Consider the following 12859-nt stretch of genomic DNA (forward strand, 5'->3'; position numbering starts at 1 on the left):
ACGAGGGATAGGTATTTGGGTGCTTGCCTATCGAGGAAGACACTTTACGGAGGAACTACAGAGTGGAAAAGGACTACTCCGACTACTCGTTCGGATCGGTTCATACTACTAAGGACCCTATTCCTCTCTACCTACAGTAGATAGGATTTAATCTTACCTAATAACGCTGGAGGATGAGCATCTAGCGGGGAGGAGTAGTTAGTAACCTACTTCGAAGACATCCCCTGCAAACTTCCTTCTCGCAGGGAAGGCGCTTATGTAGATTAGAGGAGTCTTATGTGAGATTAAGACTGTGCAAATTACTAATATACGAGACGAAAAAACTGAGTCGTTATCCCTGGACAACCCGTCTATACGGTAGGGGATGTCGACCACAACTAGTAACAAACGACTTTTGGAACACGCTTACACCTGTCTCTGCTCGACACGAGAAGCAATCTCTTGAGGTTCTCTCTTGGCAGTTGCAAAAACCGGTTCGAGGAATGACTCCTGAAACACGTTATCGGCAATATACTGCCTAGAGATGTACGACTTAGACCTAGCCCTGGGTGAAGCCTTGACTCCTAACGACAGTCTTACATCCTCAAGGAAGTCGAGGTACTCTTTGCTACCAGGTCTGCGGTCACTGTGAACGTCAACTGCGTCTTTGTCTGCACAAGGCGTACTAGACGTCCTAACAACAGTCACGTTCACGTATAAGTGACTGAACGTCATGACAGAATATGCAACGTGGGACAACACGTGTCATGTGTATTTGGGAAGCCTCGTAACGTCTATATAGGGATTCTGCTTGCAAAGATAGTCATATCTTCAGTGAGAACGGTCGAAGAGGGATAAAGAAGATATATGAGACGTGGAATGACGGACCAATCGACGTGATCTCAATCAAGCCAAATTATCAACAAAGACTACTTCAACGTTCAACGGAACGACGTCTGTTTTGGTAGAGTGTTACACTGGGAAGAAGTAGGACAGTGAGAGTTCATTTCGCTGACGCGTTCAACGAAACGTCCTCCGCAGAATTTATGCGTTTCAGCCACACAAACCGGAAACTTTCTCCTTACTTCGTAATTCAAGCTCCGTGTGGTTGTAAAGTCGACGGGACATCGCTAGTGACGTAGAGGAGTACGCACATGAATGAAGTACCCTCTCCACATAGGGTAGCACCAAGTCTAATCGAGAGAATCTATTAGGGGCATACAATGGCTCCGTTCTTCAGGGTTCCCCAGTTTGTTTGACAAATAACACCTTTCATGTGGTCCGACATTCTCGAAGACGTAAACCTTGATATACAATTAACAAGGCTGAAGTCATAAGGTCGAGTGAGGTTCCGACGCGACTTAGACCCCAGTAGTTGCTTCTAGATCCACGAACGTACAGAAACCGAGGCTAGGAGGCCCCTTCCGTCAGTACTGTAGGCGTTATAATCTACGATAGACCTTCGAAATATAACCTAAACAGGTTGTGCGTAACTGCAGAAAGTCATACAGTTACCAGAAGAAAACACCCCTTTCTGGGAGTCCGTAGTAGATGTAATCTTCAGAGAAACGATGCTTTACGTCTTGCAGAGAGGCTAGAAAGAGAGGGAGAAACGACGGAAAGAGTCGGGTATTCATCGTTGACGACCCCCTTCCCGCAAAGGTTTATGGTACCTTGGGGAGTAGGCTATGGGTAGGTGAAGTAATAGCTCACAACAGTGCATGTGTTCTTGCGTTCTTTAGAGAAACAGGAGGACATGTTACTTAGTTATTTTGTACGACGACATATAGTCGACCACTCGCTGGCAGAAAAGACTTGGAGTCCTCCTGGGGGTTGTCGGGTAATACTCTAGTCCGGGTTCTCTCCGTCAGTGTAGCAATTCTCTGTGAGGGAGTTTGACCTCAGTTTTGATGGGCTAGACAAGTCAAAGACTCTTACCATGTGTGGTTTCACCCTCTATGGTTGTAAGGAACGAGACGAAGGTTCACCATCCACAGGTAAGTCAGCACGGAACAATAGGTCCTAAACGTACTAAGCAATATCACGAGAGTATCACCCAAAGAAAAGGTTCATGCAGCGGTCTCTGTACTCCTGCACCACTCGACGGACATGCAATAAGGCCTCTGCAGAGAGAGTGATTCCGTTTCCTCGTGTGTCAAAAGAAGTACAGTGGTGGTTCCGTGTGTAAGTGGATGTTACCTGGGTAGGTCTAGGTCAAAAACCGTATGCGTCGTAGTTTCCTGGTACTTCGACAAAGCCTGAAAAACCTGAGCATCTTACAGGGACGGGTCTCATTGTCCTATAGCAACGTAACAAGTAGTTCAGGTCCATTCAAGTAATCGATACGGTGTACACGCGAACCACTATACGCCGAAGTCCTCATCTGTAAAGAAGAGGATACAAGCCGTCGGACTACGTGAGATATTCTCACCCTCTCCCGTGAACAGAAAGGCGCTCCTGAGTGTTCTTGGGAACTGAGAAATGGCCTTATGTAGTTGTTTGGGGACGCGTCGAAGAATTCTTATACACGACCGGTAAGCGGCTTGCCAATTTGTGTAGTTTTTAAGCAGCGGACGATTACTTGTAATGAAACCAGTAGTATTTACGTAGTAAGGAGAACGAAAGAAGTGCTGCTGAGGTGTACCCATTTGTAAATGGTTGTATAGAATCTTGTACTGAAGTGCTTTGACGGTGGTGTCTGAACACACGGTGTAACACACGCGACCAATCTATTCACGGCACTTCCTTTCAATAGCGAGGGGCGGTAGAGAAATATCTGGACTTACCGAAACCTTATTCAGACAATTTAAGAGAGTGAAAGGTGAGACGGTGTAGAAATTGGGTGATAAAACGTCAAGAACCCGACTACTCTTCTCCGTGTTGTCTGCTTTGTAACGGAAAGAAACCTCATTAAGAGGTGATAGGAGTTAACAGCTTGATCAATAAATGTGTAATCTGCAGGAAGCTACGTGGGAGACTGGAACAACAAAAGATGTCGGACTTGCCTGCAGAGCGCCTACAACAAGAACCACCATTCTCTTTCGTGGGGTTGGATGTCTTTGGACCTTGGGAAGTTGTCTCCCGGAGAACAAGAGATGGGCAGTATTGTTCACTTGTATGTCCACAAGAGCTATCCACATCGAGATAATTGAGTCAATGACTGCTTCAAGCATGATAAACGCACAACGTAGATTTTCTCCATTAGAGGGCCGTCAAAGCAGCTACGGTCAGATTGTGGCACAAACTTCATCGGTGCATCAAAAGAGTTGTTGCTTCTACCTAACGTACCTGGGGAAACCACAAGCTCTCTCATGAGGTCTTATGTACATTAATGGCCGAAGTAACAGCCATTATCAACTCCAGGCCACTGATACCGGTGTCCTCAGACCCTGAAGCTCCACTGATCTTAACCCCGTCAATGCTTTTAACACAAAAGATTGGCATACCTGCGATTCCTTCAGGGAAGTTCTCTGAAACTAACTTGTTCAGACATCAGTGGAAGCGAGTTCAAGTCTTGGCAGACATTTTCTGGACGAGATGGCGGAAAGAGTATTTAAGTACACTTCAGACGAGGCAGAAATGGCACTGCAAGAAACCAAATCTAAAAGAAGGGAACATAGTGATGTTGAAAGACAAGCAGGCACGTCGGAGTGAATGGCCCATGGGACGGATAACAAAAACCCTTCCGAGCTCAGATGGAGTAGTAAGGAAAGTGGAAGTAAAAGTGTCTTCTCACCAACCTAAAAAGACATACACAAGGCCTATCTCGGACCTTGTGCTTCTCCTGGCTTCTGGGGAGTAACAGGAAAGAGAAGAGAGGAAGTAGCTAAATGTGGCATCATTAATGACGCCAGACGGGGAGTGTCATGGAACACAAATAGGAATGTATTAGCAGTTAGAAGCCAGCTTTTATTTTGAAATGTACTTTGAAAGAGATGGCACTTCCTTTGTGGCTATGACCACTTCCTTAAGTTCCAGGAAGTATTTTTACACATGGACACTAATGCAATAAGCATGTAATGGGAGCACTCGCTCCAGAATCCCCATCCATCCTTCGTTCTAAGCCCTAAACGTGTCATTATCAGTAAGTCAAGTTACTAATTATTATCTTAGCTACAAGTGTTTGATATTGTTTGTGGTAATATATTTTTGTAGTAAGGATAATTGTTATTTTTGTAAGAACTTGTTGCTGTGTTATAGTGTGTTACATAATGCTGTGTAATCTTGCATTGCATATTTACCTGCAATAACCTGTTCTTGTAAAAAGTACATTTATTCTGTAAATATTAAGAACATATCATTGTTTTATGTGTACTTATGGAGAAATGTATTTTGTTTCAGTTTCACACTTCTTACCATTAAAATCCCTGCCAAATACAACACCTGCCTGTTACTTGGAGGAATGATTCTGAGGGGAGTTTAGCTGGCTGTTAAGTTTCAATATCCACACGTTGAAAACGAGAACAGTACACGGACCAATTTTCAGTTGTGTGGGGTACTTTACACATGCATGTACATACCTTTTAAATAGGACATTATGCTAATTGTCCGGTTCATTTTTGTATTGTTTTCCCTAAAATAAAGGTCTTTATTTTTCTCATACTGCCTTTGCTGCAGCACCTCTTTTCACTGTTTGTCTGAAACGAGGGCCCAGTATGCAGACTGTGTAGTAAATGTCCCGTCCCTTTCATGTACAATGCAAACACACCCGCAATCACTGTATTTATGTGATACATGCGTATTGTATCAAATTACAACTTTGACTTTAAAGTTTGTCATCTTTTGCTTGGGTAGTTTTAGTCATATTTGGTAAGCAAAAACGTAACTACGAAATGAAAACAGACAGTCTGCGGAGGCACAAGAGCGCTCGAGTTACAATTAAGCTAAAGCTGTTAGTAACTATTATATATTAACATAATAAATGATCTGTCGGACTAAGAATGGTTTAAGAAAATACCCCATGAAAGATTGAAGAAGGGAAGTTATCAGGCCCGGTGTCCCCTTCTGGAGACGGGATCAAAAGGAGGAGCCGTCAGCAAGCACCAGGTGACCTGTCTGTCCACAGAGCCCGGCAGGGCACAGTCCAAAGAAGCTATGGGGACACTTCTTCCACTCCTCTGTCCTATAGGCTCACTACCTAGGGGCAAACTGATGGGGTTGGGTTTGCGCTGCCAGAAGGGTGTCAGTGAAGGAAGAGGGTCTCAACGGACCAGACTCTGGCAGCAGAGGCTGGCTTTGGGGACATGGAACTCCACCTCTCTGGGGGGGAAGGAGCCAGAGCTTGTGCGTGAAGTAGAGTGTTACCAGTTTGTTCTGGTGGGGCTCACAACCATGCACAGCCTCGACTCTGGAACCTTCCACCTGGATAGGGGTTGGACTTTATTGTTCTCCGGAGTTGACCAAGATGTGATGCGCCTGCAGGTGTTGGGATACTCAAAAGTCCCTGGCAAAGAGCGGGCTAAGTTGGAGTTACCCCAGTGGATAAGAGGGTTGCCTCTCTTTGTCTGCGGGTTATGGAGTTGGGGGGGGGGGCTAGTATTCTGAGTTGTATGCCTTCTTGGAGACTCTGAACAGAGTCCTGTACGGGGCTTGTGAAGGGGATTCCTTAGTCTTGCTAGGAGACTTCAATGCACATATGGGCAATAATGAAAACAATTGAGGGAGCATTATCAGGAGGAATGGCCTCCCTGATCTGACCTGAGTGGTGACTTGTTATTCGACTTCTGTGCTTGCCAAACTGTGGACATGGTACGAGGGCACCTAAGGCAGAAGGTTGAGAATCAATTTAGTTATTGTATCATCGGACCTGAGGCCATATGTCTTGGACACTCCGGTGAAGAGAGGCTTGAACACTGTTGACCTCAACTGATGGGGTGATGGGCGGTGGATGAAACACTTTGGGGAACTCTAAGGTAGAGGCAGAGCTGGGGGTTGACAGAGGATCAACATCAAGCTCCCTGGAGGAGGTCAATGAGGTTGTTTAACAACTCCACAGTGGCAAACCCCCCGGGATTGGTGAGACGTCCAGAAATGCTGAATGCTCTGGGTGTTTAGGGAACTGTCATGTTTGACACATCTCATCAACATTGCGTTGAATTTGGGGGCAGTACCAAAAGGGTGGCAGATCGGAGTGGTGGTTCCCCTGTTCAAATAGGGGGACCAGAGAGTGTGCCAAATACAGAAGCATCACCATACTCAGCCTCCCAGGTAAAGTTTATTTTTAGCCAATAGTCTGACCATGACAAATGTTCCATATTTAAACTTTTTTGGCAAACTTTAACCAAACCAAGTACTAGTTTAGTTTTGGATGAACAAAAGTGAAAGATGCACAACTACAGATGTAGCGATTCATTTCAGACAGTTTGAAACGCGAGGGCCGTGATTGGTACGTGATCTGCCCTCGCTCAAGGGAAAACCTCCAGCTTGACTTGAGACCACCCCCGTGATAGATAAATGTAATTATAATGAAGCCAGCTGCAATGGATCATTGATCCACCAGGGGGTGCAGTGGGGTTCCACACTGGAGCTCATGTGAAATAAAGTCAGATACAGTACGCTGGATGTACAGCGGAACTTTGTTAAGATCCATATGTCACGGATATCATACTCTGTGCTAAATAAGAGACATGTAATCATTTACAAAACATCACCATGTTGTTATTTAACAAAATAATGTTGTTTGTCGGAAAAAACGAACGGGAGGAAATGCCCGGCTCTCGATTTTTAATCCTAATTTAATCATCATCTTCACCACGATCATTTATGTTTATGTTCGCCGAATTGACATGAAATCACTGACACATATGAATATACTGTATTCAACTTCATTCAAATGTTATTAACGTGCCTAAACTCAGTAATTCACTAAAAACATTTATATTTTAATGGAGCCTCGTCGGCAGATCAGGATCCCAAAGCGTAGCGGAGGGATCCGGATCTGGATGACGGGTGTTATTTTCCCCATAAGGAACAAGTCGCTCCAAATTATTTGCTTATTACAAGGCCACATTCTCAACAAAGTAACGACATGACTCCCAATATTAATTTAAATGCTTTTATGGATTTAGAAAATGTTTTTATTGATTTAAAACATAGTTGTATTGATTTAAATTGACATGCATCCGCTAAGAAAAATAGTCCGTTGTTACCGTTTTTTAAACAGTGTGAATGAAACGGCAGCTCTCTCCCCCCTCCCCCCCTGATCTTTCTTCTCCACTAGCTAAATTAACTGTAGGTTACTCTGAGTGACCATAGACTGTATGTGACAAGTTTACAGTTAGTGACGTAACAACACCATAAAAGCTGGTGGGTTGAAAGCAATACGGGAGGTAAAAATAACTACAATAATTGTGATTTATTTATTGTGGCTTTTATGTTTTTAGGTATAAAATGTTATGTAATTCAGGCTTATAGTTCATCCTTCTCTAAAAGCCTTCAACAATGAAATTATTCATAGTAATTTAATAAATCCTTCCAACACACATTGTAAAAAATAGCCTACTGTAAGTTAAGAAATCATTCCAATATGTACATCTTCTGATGTAACAACAATAACATTATAAATAGTAACATAGCTGAACATGGTATTGCACATTTAGCTTTGAGTGCTACTGACCTGAGATGTTTTTATTACATGAATTAAGGTGACTGAGGCTTTGGGATGCAAACTCATCTGTATGAAAAAGGTGACAAGGATCCGAGCCCCCGGCTCCCCCAACCCACGGAATAACAGAGGATTAGTCAGACAACTAAAGCAGCAGTGTTAATAATAACAGAAACGCCAGAGTCACATCGAATAGAAATATATAAAAGCATTTATTTTAAATTGTGTAGCAGTAACTTGTAAAAGTTTTACGAAGTTCACGAGCTNCATGGACACTAATGCAATAAGCATGTAATGGGAGGACTCGCTGCAGAATCCCCATCCATCCTTCGTTCTAAGCCCTAAACGTGGCATTATCAGTAAGTCAAGTTACTAATTATTATCTTAGCTACAAGTGTTTGATATTATTTGTGGTAATATAATTTTGTAGTAAGGATAATTATTATTGTTGTAAGAACTTTATTTACATATTTACCTGCAATAACCTGTTCTTATAAAAAGTACATTTATTCTGTAAATGTTAAGAACATATCATTGTTTTATGTGTACTTATGGAGAAATGTATTTTGTTTCAGTTTCAAACTTCTTACCATTCAAATCCCTGCCAAATACAACACCTGCCTGTTCCTTGTAGGAATGATGCTGAGGAGAGTTTAGCTGGCTGTTAAGTTCAATATCCATACATTGAAACGAGAACAGTACACTAATGCATTCACTTGAGAAAAAAAGAACTTTTCATGGAATTCTGAGATATACCTCATATCTAGGGTTGGGTATCGTTTGAATTTCCACGATTCTGATTCCGATTCCGATTCTACTTTTCGACTCCGGTTCTTAACGGTTCTCAATTCCGATTCTTTGAAGGGCAGGGTAAAAAATGATACATGCTTCTTCCGCCAAAAAAATAAATGTATTCGAGAAACTTTTACACAGGTTAGTTTACAGTAATATTCANACTTTTCATGGAATTCTGAGATAATAATCTTGTTAATTAAGAAAAACAGAAAACGTTTATTCCTCGTGTATGCATTATGCTTCGGTAAATAAACCCTCTTTAGGTTAAACAAATACAATAAAATGCCAATGAGTGCAAAGTGTTTCCCCTGTGTATGAATAAGTTACATATTTGTTATCTTTGGGTTGGAAACCACCTAACGAAAAACGATAATAACGATAATACTTTATTTGTCAGATCAAGTCTGAAATTTGACTTGCGTCACAGCAGCTCCATGTCCAACATCAACAGACAAGTATCCAGACACAATACATGAAACACAAACAACAAACATTTAACATAANGTTTCAGTTTCAAACTTCTTACCATTCAAATCCCTGCCAAATACAACACCTGCCTGTTCCTTGTAGGAATGATGCTGAGGAGAGTTTAGCTGGCTGTTAAGTTCAATATCCATACATTGAAACGAGAACAGTACACTAATGCATTCACTTGAGAAAAAAAGAACTTTTCATGGAATTCTGAGATAATAATCTTGTTAATTAAGAAAAACAGAAAACGTTTATTCCTCGTGTATGCATTATGCTTCGGTAAATAAACCCTCTTTAGGTTAAACAAATACAATAAAATGCCAATGAGTGCAAAGTGTTTCCCCTGTGTATGAATAAGTGACATATTTGTTGTTATCTTTGGGTTGGAAACCACCTCACACACTTACAAAAAAGCCCAAATAATTAACATAATCAATGTGGCACTATTATTGGAGAGGATGCTTGGTGATAGGAAGGCACCATTTTCACCAGACGCTGGTTTTATTTAACATCAATAAACTGTTCTCAGAGCAGTTGTATGTATTTTTCCTATGCTTTCACATTGTACTGCAGTTTGGCTTCTTCATATCCTGTAGATTCTAAATAGGATCCTTGGCAGGGGAATGGGGAGGGTGGATCACCATTGTAAAATTACAGTGGCATGATGACATCATAATGAAACAGTTTTTTTATTAACTGATTGACAGCTTTGGGAAGAGTGATATTCATTTCTGCCATTTCTTTTGTATATCCTATCTGCAGTGTTGGGCAAGTTACTTTAAAAAAGTAACTAGTTACTTTATTAGTTACTAAATTATAAAAGTAACTAGTAATAAGTTACTTTACTTTAAAAATAATAACAATACAAATTTGTATTTGTATTGTTATTATTTTTAAAGTAAAGTAACTTATTACTAGTTACTTTTATAATTTAGTAACTAATAAAGTAACTAGTTACTTTTTTAAAGTAACTTNTAGGTCAACTCCCCAAACCCGTGGATCAATCCTACGGGGACCCGCGGAGGGATCTCCAAAGGTCCGGTGCAGGTCGCCTTCTCTGGTTCCCATCTGGATCCTGTCCACCTCCCTAATATAGAGAAGCGACGGACCCTCGCGGACCCCTAGGGGGTCAGTCTCGACCAACTACGCCGGTCCTTTCCTTTCAAACACCGAGAGACGACCTTGACGATGGGGGCGCTGTGGCTGGTGCCTATTCGCCCTCCTCCTACTACCTACACTATTACTACATCCGGATGAAAGTCCAATATCTTTTACATTGTATAAATCAGTTCACATAACGTGTAAAATCTACTTTACTGGAACGCCAAACACCGCCTTAACGAGAGTTAGTTACACTTGAAAGACGAATAAAAGAAACCACGAAGGTCGAAAACATGTGTCTAAGAAGCTGAAATAAACTAGTACCTTTACAATGACTCGAGAAACGTTACGGTAGAACTTCGTACAGTGAACGGCATCTACGTTTGGGACACGTTTAGATAGTTCTATTGTGTTTATTAATTTATCCCTGGTCACGTAAGGTTTTCTTTCTTTTGTAAAGAACCTAGTCGATATCAGTGTCTTCGTATTAAAATATGTCTCCATATAACATAACCCGGTAAGCAATGGATGTTATGTTTCGGTTGGACAGTTAGTTGGTAGGACATGTCCAACTGATTTTGACAACATACTATCATTAGTGTGGTATGAGAAGATCGTTCCGTTGTAAGTTGCAGTCTCTCAAAAAAAATACATTGTATAGACCGGTTAGTTCCGTCCAATAGTATGTCCTAACAGTGCGGGTTTGACACAGGGACACACAGAGACAAACTAAGGGGACCACACACACACACACACACACACACAACACACACACAACACACACACACACACACACACACCACACAAACACACAACACACATCTCCCACACCAAAGGGAACGTCCGTCGTCGGACTAACGTGAGTGGACCGCGCTGGCTGAGTCGACAGGGAGCAGTAGGTTAGTACTGTGTCGTATAGATGGGTCAGAGGGTCGTTGTCTAACAAGAGATGTGGTCTTGCATAACGTAGGAGTACTGCTCATCTATCGGACGAAGCTCGATATGTCATAATTTGACTATGGTACTGGTCAAAGAGGACATGAGGATAATTGTATTAAAAGGAGGACACGGAGTTGTCTCGTCTAGGGAGTCGGGTTAGGCGTGGGTGTGCTCTGTGTGTGGTGTGGATGGGTGGCTGTGTGGAGTAGTGGAGTTTGTCATTCACGTACCGTTTTTTCTTCGATGGACGTTTAGCTGCTGTAGCTTGTTGTGGTCTTGCTGACTGTCTGTTGATACACAGCTTTAGCCAATTAAGATAGGGAGCTGTCGAATGTCATTGATGTGCGCCCTGGTAGCGGTACCGCTGTCTTCTACGTTCCGAGTACATTGTTTTTTTGGCAATTTTTGTGTAGAGAACGAGAACTTTTTATAAGCTACGTGGTGTGTGTTTGTGATTGGCCTGACTTTAGAGTACAAGTATATAATTCGTAATTAATTCGGTACTAGTAACACACATAACCTTAATTAACTCTTCTCTGTATCTCTCGTCGATACCTGATTATATAAATACCTTAACCTTCTTCCATGGAATATACGCGAAGGAGGAGCGGTTCAACTCCGAGTCCCTCCCGGATGACCGAACTTCTCACCTTATCCCTAAGGGAGACACCAGCCACCCTGCAGAGAAAACCCATCTTGGCCGCTTGTATCCGCGATCTCGTTCTTTCGATCATGACCCATCCTTCATGACCATAGGTGAGGGTAGGAACGAAAATGGCCCGGTAGACAGAGAGCTTTGCCTTCTGGCTCAGCTCCCTTTTCGTCATAACGGTGCGGTAAAGCGACTGCCGTACCGCTCCCGCTGCTCCGATTCTCCGGTCCATCTCACGCTCCATTGTTCCCTCACTCGAGAACAAGACCCCGAGATACTTGAACTCCTTCACTTGGGGTAAGGACTCATTCCCTACTTGGAGTGGACAGTCCATCGGTTTCCTGCTGAGATCATCATTATGTGAATCATAATTTAGGATAGATATAGAGAGTGGGTGGGAGGGGAGAGTCATAGATAGGATATACAAAAAAAATTGCAGAAATGAATATCATTCTCCCCAAAGCTGTCAATCAGTTAATACAAAAACTGTTTCATTATGATGTCATCATGCCACTGTAATTTTACAATGGTGATCCACCCTCCCCATTCCCCTGCCAAGGATGTCCTATTTACAATCTACAGGAAATTAAGAAGCCAAACTTCACTACAATGTGAAAGCATAGGGAAAACACATAAAACTGCTCTGAGAATGAGTTGTTGTTCTCGAAAACTCGCGAACTATACGAGAACTACTACCCTTGTTCCCAAGGGAACAAAGAAGAGAATCATCCGCTTCTTACCCTGCAGACGAAACGTCGAAATAGAGCTCTATGGTTTGTTGGGTGGTAGAGAAAGAAAAGGTCACAATGGTTTCGTAGGAGAAGGTATGATGGTTTTTTGTCAAACTTGTAATAATGTTTTTATTAGAGACATGAAATAAAAATCAGTCCACATTAATGGAAAGGTAGATTTAGACAAATTTAAGGATATTTGTCATTTGTACGAATGTTTTTACTAACGACCTTTACCTATTAGAGAGTTCCAGACTAATTCCAATAGAAAAAGAAGGAACTGTCAAGTACTTAAACCGAAAATAACACAGTGATACTGGTGTAATCCTTGGTCTTTTAGAACTCGACTTTAACTAACTTATGTTAAATGGTTTAGAACAGTCACGGTACGTTAAGGTTAAATCAGAAACTGAGACCGAACACACTTATAAATCAATACATAAGTAATACATACATTACAAACTCAAGGAAAATAATTGATTATATATCTATGTATGTCTTCGATTACTAAGTGAAACTGTGTAATAACCTATCCTACGAACCACTATCCTTCCGTGCTCTAAATGTGGTTTTGACCAAATAAATTAT

General features: G+C 41.9%; 1 long non-coding RNA gene across 1 annotated transcript in view; it reads left to right on the forward strand.

Moving 5' to 3' along the window:
* The first annotated feature begins 3708 nt into the window (after positions 1-3708).
* Positions 3709-12859, forward strand: part of LOC104952259 (uncharacterized) — a 28490-nt gene continuing 19339 nt past the window's right edge. The window contains exon 1 of the long non-coding RNA XR_799101.1: positions 3709-4063. This is a non-coding gene — a long non-coding RNA (uncharacterized lncRNA). The remainder of the gene's footprint in view (positions 4064-12859) is intronic.

The sequence above is a fragment of the Notothenia coriiceps genome, unplaced genomic scaffold, assembly GCF_000735185.1.
Source record: "Notothenia coriiceps isolate Sejong01 unplaced genomic scaffold, NC01 NC01_scaffold00019764, whole genome shotgun sequence".
Classification (NCBI taxonomy): domain Eukaryota; kingdom Metazoa; phylum Chordata; class Actinopteri; order Perciformes; family Nototheniidae; genus Notothenia; species Notothenia coriiceps.